This window comes from Mesoplodon densirostris, chromosome 18 (genome assembly GCF_025265405.1).
Source record: "Mesoplodon densirostris isolate mMesDen1 chromosome 18, mMesDen1 primary haplotype, whole genome shotgun sequence".
Taxonomy (NCBI): domain Eukaryota; kingdom Metazoa; phylum Chordata; class Mammalia; order Artiodactyla; family Ziphiidae; genus Mesoplodon; species Mesoplodon densirostris.
Genome location: NC_082678.1, coordinates 24,535,469 through 24,547,944, shown reverse-complemented (window position 1 = coordinate 24,547,944; position 12,476 = coordinate 24,535,469).

The window sequence follows — 12,476 nt, the reverse complement described above, 5'->3', positions numbered from 1 at the left end:
TTCCCATATAGGTTATTACAGAATACTGAGTAGAGTTCCCTGTGCTATACAATAGGATCTTATTGTTTATCTATTTTATATATAGTAGTGTGTGTATGTTAATCCCAAACTCCTAATTTATCCCTCCCCTAACTTTCCCTTTTGGTAACCATAAATCTGTTTTCTATGTCTGTGAGTCTATTTCTGTTTTGTAAATAAGTTCATTTGTATCATTTTGGTTAGATTCCACGTATAAGTGAGATCATATGATATTTGTCTTTCTCTGTCTGACTTACTTTCTTGTGTCAGTTATTTAAACTCAATTGATATTTGTTTAAATAATGGGCAAATGCAGAGATGGATGGATGAATAGATGAACGGATGGATGGAGATGCTATCAGACTAACAGATGCTTTCTCTCCTGCCCAGGGTTCCATATCACAATAAACATGCTGAGGAGCGTGTTTAGAAACACAGCAGAACCAGCCCAATGTGCCCCATCTTTCTTTTCTTTTTCTTTTTTTTTTTTTTTTTTTTTTTGCGGTACGCAGGCCTCTCACTGTTGTGGCCTCTCCCGTTCCGGAGCACAGGCTCCAGACGCACAGGCTCAGTGGCCATGGCTCATGGGCCCAGCCGCTCCGCGGCATGTGGGATTTTCCCAGACCGGGGCACGAACTCGTGTCCCCTGCATTGGCAGGCGGACTCTCAACCACTGCGCTACCAGGGAAGCCCCGCCCCATTTTTCTTTAGCCATCCAAGTCTCACTTAGCTGTAGGTTCCTTTCTTCCAGGCCCCAGCCTTGCCTCTGTTTTGTCCATTCCGGAGGAGGAGGAGGTGATTTGATTTCCTTGGAACCTTGAATCTTTTTTCCAAGGAGCATCTTGCAAACTTCTGATCCAATTTCTTCATGTTAATACTTATGTACAAAGCTTACTATGTTAATCGAACACTTTGGGTTACAAGTGCCAGAAACTCAACCCAACCCGGCTTAAGGCCTGAGGGGAATTATTGGTGTATGTAAACCAAAACTCCAGAGGTGAATTTGCCTCTGCCTATAGCTGAAACCAGGTCCATAAACGATGTGATCAGAAATCTTTCTCTCACTTCATCTCTCAGCCTTGCTCTCCTCAGTTCTGGCTTCCTTCTTAGGCAGGCTCTTACACACGGAGCCTTCAAAAAACATGCTGCCCAAGTAGCTGCAAGCCTGCTTGGTCCTTAGAGCCAATGATCACAGTGGAAAGAGTAGGACTCGGCCAGTAGTTCTAGCTAAGTTCCCAGGGCTGACTCTGCTAGGCCTGCCTTGGGTCCCTTGACTGTTCCTGAACCAATCACTGTGATGGCGGTGGGGTGGGGAATGGAATAAACCCTCTGATTGGTCAGGCCAGGTTAAGCAGCTGAGGCTGAGGATAAGCAGAATGGAACGGTGGCTTCTATGTCCAGAGGGAGAGGTGTGGAGGAAACAGAAATGCCAGCAGCCTCTGCACCCACTCACCCGCTCTGCCTCAGGCTGCAGCTGTTATTTGTCTCCATGTCTCCCTCCAATACGTTCACCTTCATGAAAGCCCTAGGACTTGCGAAGTAGTTCTGAGGCCCAGGGTAAAGGATTCTGGCCGATGGCATTTTCCAAAGATGGCTGCAATAGTGTCTTCTTTCCCCACATGCTCTTCTAGAACCTTGGCATCCCCCTGCCCTTGAACCAGGGTGGGCCTGAGGGCTGCCTGACCAGTAGAGGATGTAGAAGTGACACCATGTGGTGTCAAAGGCTAAGTCATAGAAATGCTGTGCAGCTCTGCCTTGCTCTTTTGGGGTGCTCCTTATCTCCCCTCCCCCACCCCACACTTCTCTAACACATCTGTTTATGCTGCGGGGTTCACCTCAAAAATTTCCTCCCCAAGAAGGTTTCCGTGATCTGTCCCACCTTCGACACCCACCTCCTTTCTCCACATCCTCAGCCCTCTGCACGTCTGGGACGTGTCCTGCTCCCAGGTGTACACTGCCTGACAGTGGCTGAAGGGATCTGACCATCCTGCCCAAGAAAAAAATCCAGGGGGACGTGCTTCTGGGATTGGCACAGCATTTCTACGAGGCCCTCTAGGAATCAGGTTCTCTCTTTCCACGTTGTGAAACCCAGCATTTGACTTTCCATCCTTGGTTTGATCCCAATCTAGCTGCTACCTCTCCAAATGCCGTCTCTATACACAACCATTCTCAAGTCACAAAGATGTGCGAGCGCTGTGCACGAAATTCTCCTAGTGTCTCATTGGCCAAATCTGGTCACATGACCACCCCCTAAGCCAATCTGTAGAACTGGGGATGACACTTGGCTTGTCCAATCACAGTTTCTCCCTTGGGTCTGAGAGGGGCCCATCTGTCCTGACCATGTGGTCACAACAGAGTTTTTTGTCTGTTATCACTTAATGTGAGACAAATATCACTATCTTCCAGCCGGACTGAGTTTTTCAAGGATAAGAACGATATCTGATTTACCCTTTTGTTCGGAGCAGCACACCCAGGGCCTGATATTTTAAGGAGCTCAATGAATATTGCCTGAGTATAGGCCAAGTTCATCTAGGAGTCAAATCCCTTGTGAATCCCATCTTCTTATTACTCCCGGCTACTCAGGGAGCCCCTCCGAGGCACCTGGGGAACTGGCTTTTGTCTTCTCAGCATTGCTCCCTGCCTGCAACTTCTCATGAGAAATGCCAGCTCCCTGGTTGCTGGGATGGACACGTTTGCTAGGATGGTCTAATCATACACCCCATACCATGGTGATGAACGGGACCCCAGAGCTACCAGCAGTCATGCTCTCTGCTTGAGAGAAAGAAGGTGCCCCCCCAGGAAGAAGCAGACATGGGAGCAGAGTGAGAGTCTGTGACTCTGAGATCCTCAGAGCGGCCCTGTTACCCGCTCGGTATCCTTCGAATCAAGACCCACTTTCCCTTAAGCTGGTTCAAGTTGGCTTCTGTCACTTACGATGCTGACTAATACAGCCCCCTGCCTAGACTTGGCCTCCTCGGCAGGGCTCAGTTCTTTGAAAACCGGTAGGTCAGCTTTGTTGACTGATGTGTCTAGTTCCCAGAAGGGTGCCCAAGCCATTGCAAGGATGCCATAGAATGAATGATGACAATACGACAGAGGTGGGTTCAAATCCCAGATCTACCGTTTATAAGATGCAAATTACAGGAGCCACTGAAATGTACCAGAATTTAACCCCCTCCTTTTTAAAATGGAAATAACACACTGTCTGTTTCCCTCCTGTAATTGTTATTAGAAATAACATAAACATATATGAAAAGTCTCCCAGCCTCAAGGGCCTCACAAGAATTCTTTCTGCCATGTCTTTCTCCCTGTGGGCCCAGCTGATCTGACTAACTGGAACAGCATCCATGCCTCGTGATGTCTTGGCCTATGGGAGAGGCATCTGTGTGTATCAGATCTTCTGCCACCATCTCCTTCCAAGCAGAGTGATCAGAAGTGGTGCCTATGTGTGTGTTGCTGTGTTTTGAACCAACTGATGCTGGCACAGCCAACTGACATGAGCAGTGGTCTTGGCTGGCCAGTGGCCCTTGCGGAGCTTTGGTGGAAGAGCTCTACTCACCAGGAGTGACCTACAGTGGCCGTCCAATCAGATTCTCTCACTGAAAAATGAGGCTTGTAGAGAAAAAGAGAGAGAGGTATGATTATAGGGTGGGGGAAGCCACTGAAAGACACACAGAGAGAAGAAGACAGGAGATGTCATAGATGGTCTGAGACTTAGAAACTTAACATGGCAACATCCAGGAAACGGGAAGAAAGAAATCTGATGTCACTATGTCAATAGCAGCAGGGACCTACTGGCCAGGCAGCTAACAGATGCCTTCTGCTCAAAGGGCAATAGTATGACCAAGTCACTCTGCTGGATGACTGGCGTTGCCATGGAAATACCCTAACTCTTGAAATGCCCTATTGAAAAACCTGGCTATCAAAATCCCATAACTCCTGTTATGGTATAAGATGTTCCCGTTCTTTGTGGGGCATGGCTATGCAGCTGGTAAGATGTTTGCTATCTTTCTAGATTCCCTGGATCCCCTTATCATAAACCCCATTAACACAGCCTGAACACACCCCTGTTCCATACAGTTTAAAAGAACCTATCATACCTTTCTCTCTGCCTAACATGTGCAGGTCTTACCTCAAAAGAAAGTTTGATGTAGACATTCCAGGCATTAGTGAAAAGACTAGCTGGTACATATATTTTAAGTAAGGAAACATAAAAAATCATACCACACAGACCACAGTGTCCAACTTAATCGACAGAACCAGAATTATACCACAAAGGACTGTAGTAATTATTCTTTAAAATAGCACTCTCTACAAAAGACTTGAACAGGACTTCACACACACACAAAAAAGATATCCAAATGGCCAGTAAACACATGAAGAGGTATTCCGGTACTCAGCTTCAGTAAGGCAATGACATACCACTACGTGCCCACTGAAATAGAAAATACCAAGTGCTGGCAAAGAAGCAGAGAACGAGAAACTCTTAAACACTGTGAGATGGGATGTAACCTGGTACAACCACTTTGGAAAACTGTTTGGTGGATTCTACCAAAGCGGAACACACATAGACCCTATGACCCAACAATTCCACTCCTAGGTATATGCCCCAAAGAAACACATTCACCAAACAACATGAAAAAAATTAGAAACAATCAAATGCCCATCGGCAGGAGAATGGGTAAAATCTACCGTGTAGACTCACAGTTGATAAATGTAGTTACTCGGTGGATACTGTATGTCAATGAGCTTGAACAAACTTTAGATAAACGTCATGGGCAAATCTCATAAACATACTGTATGATCCATTTATATAATGTTCAGAAAGTTCCATCCACATAAAGTTTAAATCAGGCAAAACTAACCTAAGGTGTTAGAAGTCAGGGTGGTTATTTTCTTTATCAAGGGGAAGGAAACTGGAAGGGGGTACCAGGGAGGCTCCTGGGGTTCTTGAAATGCTTGTGAAAATCCATCAAGCTGTACCGTGGTTCGCTGTGTGAGCCTCTCTATTTATGTCAAACTTCAATAAGAATGTACCTTAAAAAAGAAAAAGACTGCCTGGTTCAAAAATTACACTGAATAGATCAATGTTGATGTGATTCATGTGCCTTTGTCTTTTAAAAACAGTTCAATTCTTTCAAAAACGATTCTTTCATTGTTGCATCAATATAATTCATCATGGCAAGCTTTCCTTTCACACTGTACAGACAGCTGTGTCCTCAGGCCCCATGCTGGTTGGCCCTTTGTGCGGACTCATCTTGTTTATTGGCAAGGCCAGCTCTGCTCAGCACCTGTGCTCTCTTGGAACCTCTAACCCCATCCCAGATGCTTTGGCTAATTTTGCGTTCAGCGGGAAAAAAAGTTGTCTGATAGACAACAGGGTAAGATGTAAAGAGCAGAGAACCAGATCTGCTTCTGTGGAGCCAGGTCTGGCCGATTAACACATTTCTGCTGCTTCAGGTAAGTTGCTTAACCTCTCTGAGCCTCAGGTTGCTCATCTGTAGAATGTGATGATGGCAGTTGTGAGGAATGAATGGGGTGATATAAAGTAGTCAGCCCCATGCCCGGCATATTGAACTTCCTGAGTAAATGGGAACCCTTACTGCTGTTGTTGGAGAAAGATCTGAAATAAGTTTTTTTCTAATTTCAAAATTAAGGACGTTCTATTGCCAAACACACAGAAAACACAGGAAAGCACCCAGAAGGAGACAGAAATCGCTCAGCGAAAACCCCCGAATCGTAATTTTATTTTTATTTATTTATTTATTTATTTTTGCGGTACGCGGGCCTCTCACTGCTGTGGCCTCTCCCGTTGCGGAGCACAGGCTCCAGACACGCAGGCCCAGAGGCCATGGCTCACGGGCCCAGCCGCTCCGTGGCTTGTGGGATCTTCCCAGACCGGGGCACGAACCCGCGTCCCCTGCATTGCAAGCAGACTCTCAACCACTGCACCACCAGGGAAGCCCCTGAATCGTAATTTTGTGGTGTGTCCTCTTACTCCTTTCCTGTCCATACACCCTGGTCCCCAGCTTCAGGTGGGCAAGAAACAGATGTTGATTTCCTCTCGTTCAGCTTGAATTCTGTAATAAGCCCATCCCCCTGCAGGCAGGAATTCACCTCATCAGTTCAATCCCCTTCTTGTCCCTGGCGTCGTATCCAAATTCTCAGGGTGGGTGGAGGAGAGAAGGAGGAAGATGAGGAAGACCTGGGGGCCGGGGGATCTGGTCCATGGGTCTGGGCATCCATCTATGTGCTTTGCTGCCCACTGCCCCTCACTCCCATCTGCAGGCCCCACAGGTCCCCTAGAGTTGGAGGCAAGCCGGGGCATGCCATAGAGGTGGTCTGAGGTCCCATCGCAGGAGCCTCTCCACAAAGCACCCTCCCTCTGGGGTCAAAGGCCTCAGAGGAATTGCCTCCGATGCCCTTGGTTCTCAGAGCCTTTGAAGGATCCTCCACCTCTGCAGCCCCCGGCAGCCTGGGCCTAAGTGATGAGCAAGGCTCAGGGTTTTTTCTTTTTCTTTTTTTTGGCCGCATCTCTCGGCGGGATCTTAGTTCCCCCACCAGGGATCGAACCCGTGCCCACGGCAGGGGAAGCACGGAGTCTTAACCACTGGACCACTGCGGAAGTCCCAAGACTTTTTCTCAGGAGCCCTCCAGCCTCTAAACTCTCAACCTCTCCCCCTCCCCAACATCCCTCTGTCCCTCCCCCATGCCAATCTTAACCCCAGAGGACATTTTCTGGGGTGGAGCTGGGAGAAAGTTTATCCATCATGCCTTCTGTTGTTGCAGCCCTCAAGACCCTTCTGTTTTTCAAGCCCCAAACCCTGAGACTCTCCTTTTCCACTGCTTCCTGTTTTACATCCCTTCCCTGAGGCAATAAGCACCAAAGAGCTGAACTTTAATTCTGAGATAGTGGGCTGGGAGGAGGTTCAGCAAAGGGTAAAAGGAAATGGAGATACAAAATTATCCCTTAATGCTTAAAAGATATTGTCTACACACACACGGGCGCGCACACATGCACCCCAGGAGGACGCAGCTTTGTGGCCTAATTTTTCCATTTAGCGATGACTTATGGACCCATGCCTGTGTCATGATGGCATTTTTATTGACTTCATGCTGTGCCATTATATGGGGTGCAGTCACTTACCTTAGTGCACCCAGTGTTGGAGAAATACATGACACATCTTCCTTGAGTTATGATGGGTTTACATCCCAATAAACCCGCTGTAAATTGAAAACATCTTAAGTCAAAAATGCATTTAAATCACCTCACCTACCAAACATCATAGCTTAGCCCGGCCCACCTTAAAAGTGCTTAGAACACTTAACGTTAGCCTGCAGTTGGGCAAAATCATCTAACACAAAGCCCATTTTATAATAAAGTGTTCAATATCTCATGTAATTTATTGAATCCTGGACTGAAAGCAAAAACCAGAATGGTTGTCCGGATCCAGTGTGGTTGTCAGTGTGTTGGCTGTTTACCCTTGTGATCGCCTGGGCGCCGCAGTGGCTGCCTCTGTGCAGCTTCAAAAGGGAGGATCGGACCTCATATCGCCAGCCCAGGAAAAGATCCAAATGCGCACCACCTTAAAGTTGAGAAATCATAAGTCAAACCACTGTAAGTCGGGGACCGTCTGAATCTCCAAATCTTTATTACCGTGAATAACATTGCCACGTTCGTCCCACGGGCAGACCACTCTCAGCTGTGGGTTCTAAGACAAGGGTCATTATCTCTCTAAGCCTTCGTGTCTTGGTTTATAAAACACTGGCACTACCTCACAGAGTCGTTGGAAGAATTAAATAAGACAGTAGATGTAAAGTGCCCAGCAAAAACGTGTTCATTCAAGGATGATGAAGATGTTGATGATGGTGAAGATGACAGCCACACAACTTCTTACAAATCTCTATTTTTCTCAGGATAAAAACCTAAAAGCAAAACTGCTGGGTGAGAGGTTCCTTAGAAAACTAAAAATAGAGTTACCATATGATCCAGCAATCCCACTCCTGGGCATATATCCATAGAAAACTCTAATTCAAAAAGATACATGCATCCCAGTGTTCACAGCAGCATTATTCACGATAGCCAAGACATGCAAGCAACCTAAATGTCCATCAGCAGAGGAATAAAGAAGATGTAGTATATAGATACAATTGAATATTACTCAGCCATAAAGAAGAATGAAATAATGCCTTTGCAGCAACATGGATGGACCTAGAGATTATCATACTAAGTGAAGTAAGTCAGACTGAGAAAGACAAATATCATATGATATCACTTATACGTGGAATCTAAAAAGAATGTTACAAATTAACTTATTTACAAAACAGAAATAGATCCACATAGAAAACAAACTTATGGGGCTTCCCTGGTGGCGCAGTGGTTGAGAATCCGCCTGCCAGTGCAGGGGACACGGGTTCGATATCTGGTCCAGGAAGATCCCAGGTGCCGTGGAGCAGCTAAGCCCGTGAGCCACAACTACTGAGCCCCTGCGCCACAACTACTGAAGCCCGCACACCTAGAGCCCATGCTCCACAACAAAGAGTAGCCCCCGCTCGCCGCAACTAGAGAAAGCCCGCGCACAGCAACAAAGACCCAACGCAGCCAAAAATAAATGAATTTTTTAAAAAAGAAAACAAACTTAAGGTTACCAAAGGGGAAAGAGAGGGGAGGAGGGATAGATTAGGAGTCTGGGATCAGCAGACACACACTACTATATGTAAAATAGATAAACAAGGGCCAAGCAAACAAAACCGCTGGGTTAAACGATAGGTACGTTTTCTAAAATCTTCTGAGAACTATTTTGATTTACCCTCCATGGCCCCTGCCCAGAACCCCGTTGCCAGCCTGGTGCACCTGTCTCCCACCTGTTGGGTGCATTGACTGCACAGGGCTCACAGCTGCACTGTCATTTGGAGCGTCGCCCTCTGGCCTATGGGAGCCACCCACGTGAGAAGTGCCTGGCATGTTAGCCCGCCCCCAGGGCAGGCCGCAAACAATGGCTGACTGACACGGGGTGCAAAGGCCAGCTCCCTGGCCTCAAGGTGGGACAAGCCGTGGTTCCATTCCTGCTCCCAAGCTCCCCACGGGATCAGGTTAAGACCGGACTTCAGCTGAACCACTTCGTGGCTGTGTTTCTTCCTCTAGCCCACTTACTTCACTTCCTTAAAGGCTTTTCTCCTAAGAGCCTTCCTCGATCAGTAGATCATTTCCCTGGGAATCCCTTCCAAAGAATCCATCTTGAAACACCCATCCAATAGCAGTGGGGGCCATCAGGTGGGGGATCTTAGGTGCATTGTGTGGTTGTCACTCTTTAAAGTGCGTGACCACACACACAGCTAGGCAGCATGAGCGTGTGTGCTGGTAGAATGGGGGTCTCCATCCCAGGACACCCTGCTCTGAATGGACGCATCTCCCCAAACACACGTGCACGGGCTGCCCTCACCCAGCGAGCCAGTGAGTCTCGAGGCGAAGTAGGAACAGACAAGCCGTGCAATAACAAACAAGCCAGCGCTACGAGAAGGCGGCGTGGAGCTTCACTATCCTTCACGGAGAAAGGCCGAGGAAGCCAGCAAACAGAACCTGGGAGTCCAGGAGCGGTGAGGGGGTGGGCAGCTGAGACAAAGTCCAGAATGGGGCCAAGGTGAAAAACGGGCACTGACCTCGTTCAAGTACATCCGTGCAACAAAGATGCTCATTGAATAAGCAAACCACCTGATGCTTGCATGGTAGGAAAAATAATAATAAAACACCTGGCACTGCCTTGGGTTGATCAGCCCATATCTTTATTCTCTCTCTCTGTCTCTCTCTCTGTCTTGGTTTCTCTCTCTGTCTCTCTCTGTCTCGGTCTCTTTCTGTCTCTCTCTGTCTCTCTTTCTGTCTCTCTGTCTGTCTCTCTGTCTGTCTCTCTCTGTCTGTCTCTCTCTGTCTCTCTCCCCCTCGATGACTGAAGTCCCCACTCCGTACGGCCTTCTGCTCAATCCACACTGGTAATAGTGACAAGACTTTGATGTACTCCTTATTCAACAGAATGTTGTTTAGTTCAAAGTGAGGAACAGAGGCAATTCTTTGCTTTTAAATTATTAGCTCTCTAAGTCTTCTGTAATGATGTAGTTTGACTGAAGTGTGCAGTTTATTAACTACATAAAGACGACATTATCAGAGCGGAGAAAGGCGGCGGCGAGCCCTGCCATTCAGCCCAGCAGCAGGGGTTCTAGGTGCTTTGATCTCAATCAATGCTAAATGTCTTTGTGAGATAGAGAGCGAGCTGAAATTATCTTTGGCAAGGCAGCAGCATCAATTATTCAAGTCCTTTTCCTTATGAATTAAAGTGTTCAACTTCCGCCCCATTTGTGGGTTTGGGGCATTTTTTTTCTTTTATTGTTGTTTTTCCAGTCAGGAAAGGCTCTTGGAATAAACCTCCGAGCGTCTGCTAATCATACCCCAGCTGATGACCTTTGAAAGGTCACATCTCCTCCTCCTCACTAATTGCTTCCCCACCCTCACTCCGAGCCCTGGTCCTCTTCGAGGTGACCCGGAGGACTGCAGAGAAAACAGGGGCATTGTTTCTATCTGGCTTCGTGCCAGGATGGTCAGCAGAGGCCAATGAAGTAGCCCCTTGACAAGAAGTGTTGGTTTGAAATCTGATGAAACGGAGGAGTCCCCAGGCTGTTAGAACACCCCCGCCCCGCCTGACCTCAACTGCCCACTGTACCCCCCAAGGAAGAGGTCAGCTATCAAACCGCCCTTCTGATCAAGACCCAGTTCCTTTGAATACACCCGCCCTCTGGGATGGTGATTTTTCCATCTGCAGGCTGAGACCCATGAGTGAGTCATCTAATCAATGTAGTGGATTGTGTCCAGCAGAATTGAAGAGAAAAGAAAAGGAAAGATCAGAATGCATTGGATGTATTAGGCTAAGTATTGTTCCTTGAAACTCTATTTCAGATCTGAGTGCCCTGGGTCAACATACAGCATCACCACCACCACTTCCTCACCGGAGAAACCCTGAGACAAGGATCTGGGGGCAAGTCGCTTATTTGGGGGGGGGGGTGATTTCAGAAAGTTCTGTGCCAGGCAGGGTAAATGAGAGAAGAAGGAAGAAAGCCAATGAACTGCATGTTCATTACTGGGCTGCCACCGTGGGCCACTGGAGCTCCGTCCCTCTGGGGACATTCTGAGTTGTTCCACCAAAAGCGAGGGAGCTGAAACCTTGGTCCACAAGTGCTTGTCCTCCATCGGTCAGGGTCTCGCCTGGGTATTAGCTCCCTGTCGCTTCTAGGATGCTCCATATGTAGACCAAACATGCCCCCATGGCCAGAGAACCCCTTCAGGCAGAGGGATGGGACAGAGTGGAGAGAAACTGTCTGTGATGACACTGGGGAGACCAAGGGAATGTACATGGAGCACAGCAGCATCTGCTCCACCACGTAAGATGTATTTTGTACCATGGATGGCAGTCAGAACAGTCTGAACATCCCTGCCCTAGAAAATAAAGGTAGGAGAGCCATCACCCATACCACTGGAGTATTCTTTAAGCCTTCTAGACTTTTTTGTTTTTTTGCTGTACGCGGGCCTCTCACTGTTGTGACCTCTCCCGTTGTGGAGCACAGGCTCCAGACGCGCAGGCTCAGTGGCCATGGCTCATGGGCCCAGCTGCTCCGCGGCATATGGGATCTTCCCGGACTGGGGCACGAACCCGTGTCCCCTGCATCAGCAGGCAGACTCTCAACCACTGCGCCACCAGGGAAGCCCTAGACTTTTCTTGAAAGCTCTGTATCAACTACATTCACTAACTTAGTACATTTACCTTACAAGTTAGTGATGTTGGCACAGTAGAAGCCCATGTAGGTCAATGAGCCCAGCAGAGTGCTGGCCTGGAATGGCTACTCAACAAAGGGTCAGTTGAATTTGAAACCAGTTTATGAACCACGGGGGTGGATCACTGAGTACCTACTGAATGCTTGACATGGCGCTTGGTGCTGTGGGCAATCAGGGCATTGAGGTACTGAGGATCTGATCAGAAGACAAAGCTAAGCAAAATGCGCCAGCTGGAAAACATCATGCAGGCAGTCAAAGACTGAATCAGGAAGTAGGACTTGTCCCTGTGTGATGGTTAGGATCGCGGTACCTGGGTATTTGGTCAAGCATTATTCTAAATGTTTCTGTGAAGGTGTTTGGGGATTAGATGAACATGTAAATGAGTGGATTTTGAGTAAAGCAGATTGCCCTCTATAATGTGGGTAAGGCTCATCCAATCAAAGACCTCAGAAGAACAGACTGACCTCCCCCGAGCAAGAAGGAAATCTGCCAGAAGACAGCTTTTGGACTCAAACTGCAGCTCTCCCCAGCCTTCCTCCCCCATCAGATGTTAGACTCACCAAGTCTCCACTATCATGTGAGCCAATTCCTTAAAATCTCTCTCTCGATATCTGTCTATCATCTACCTACCTACATACCT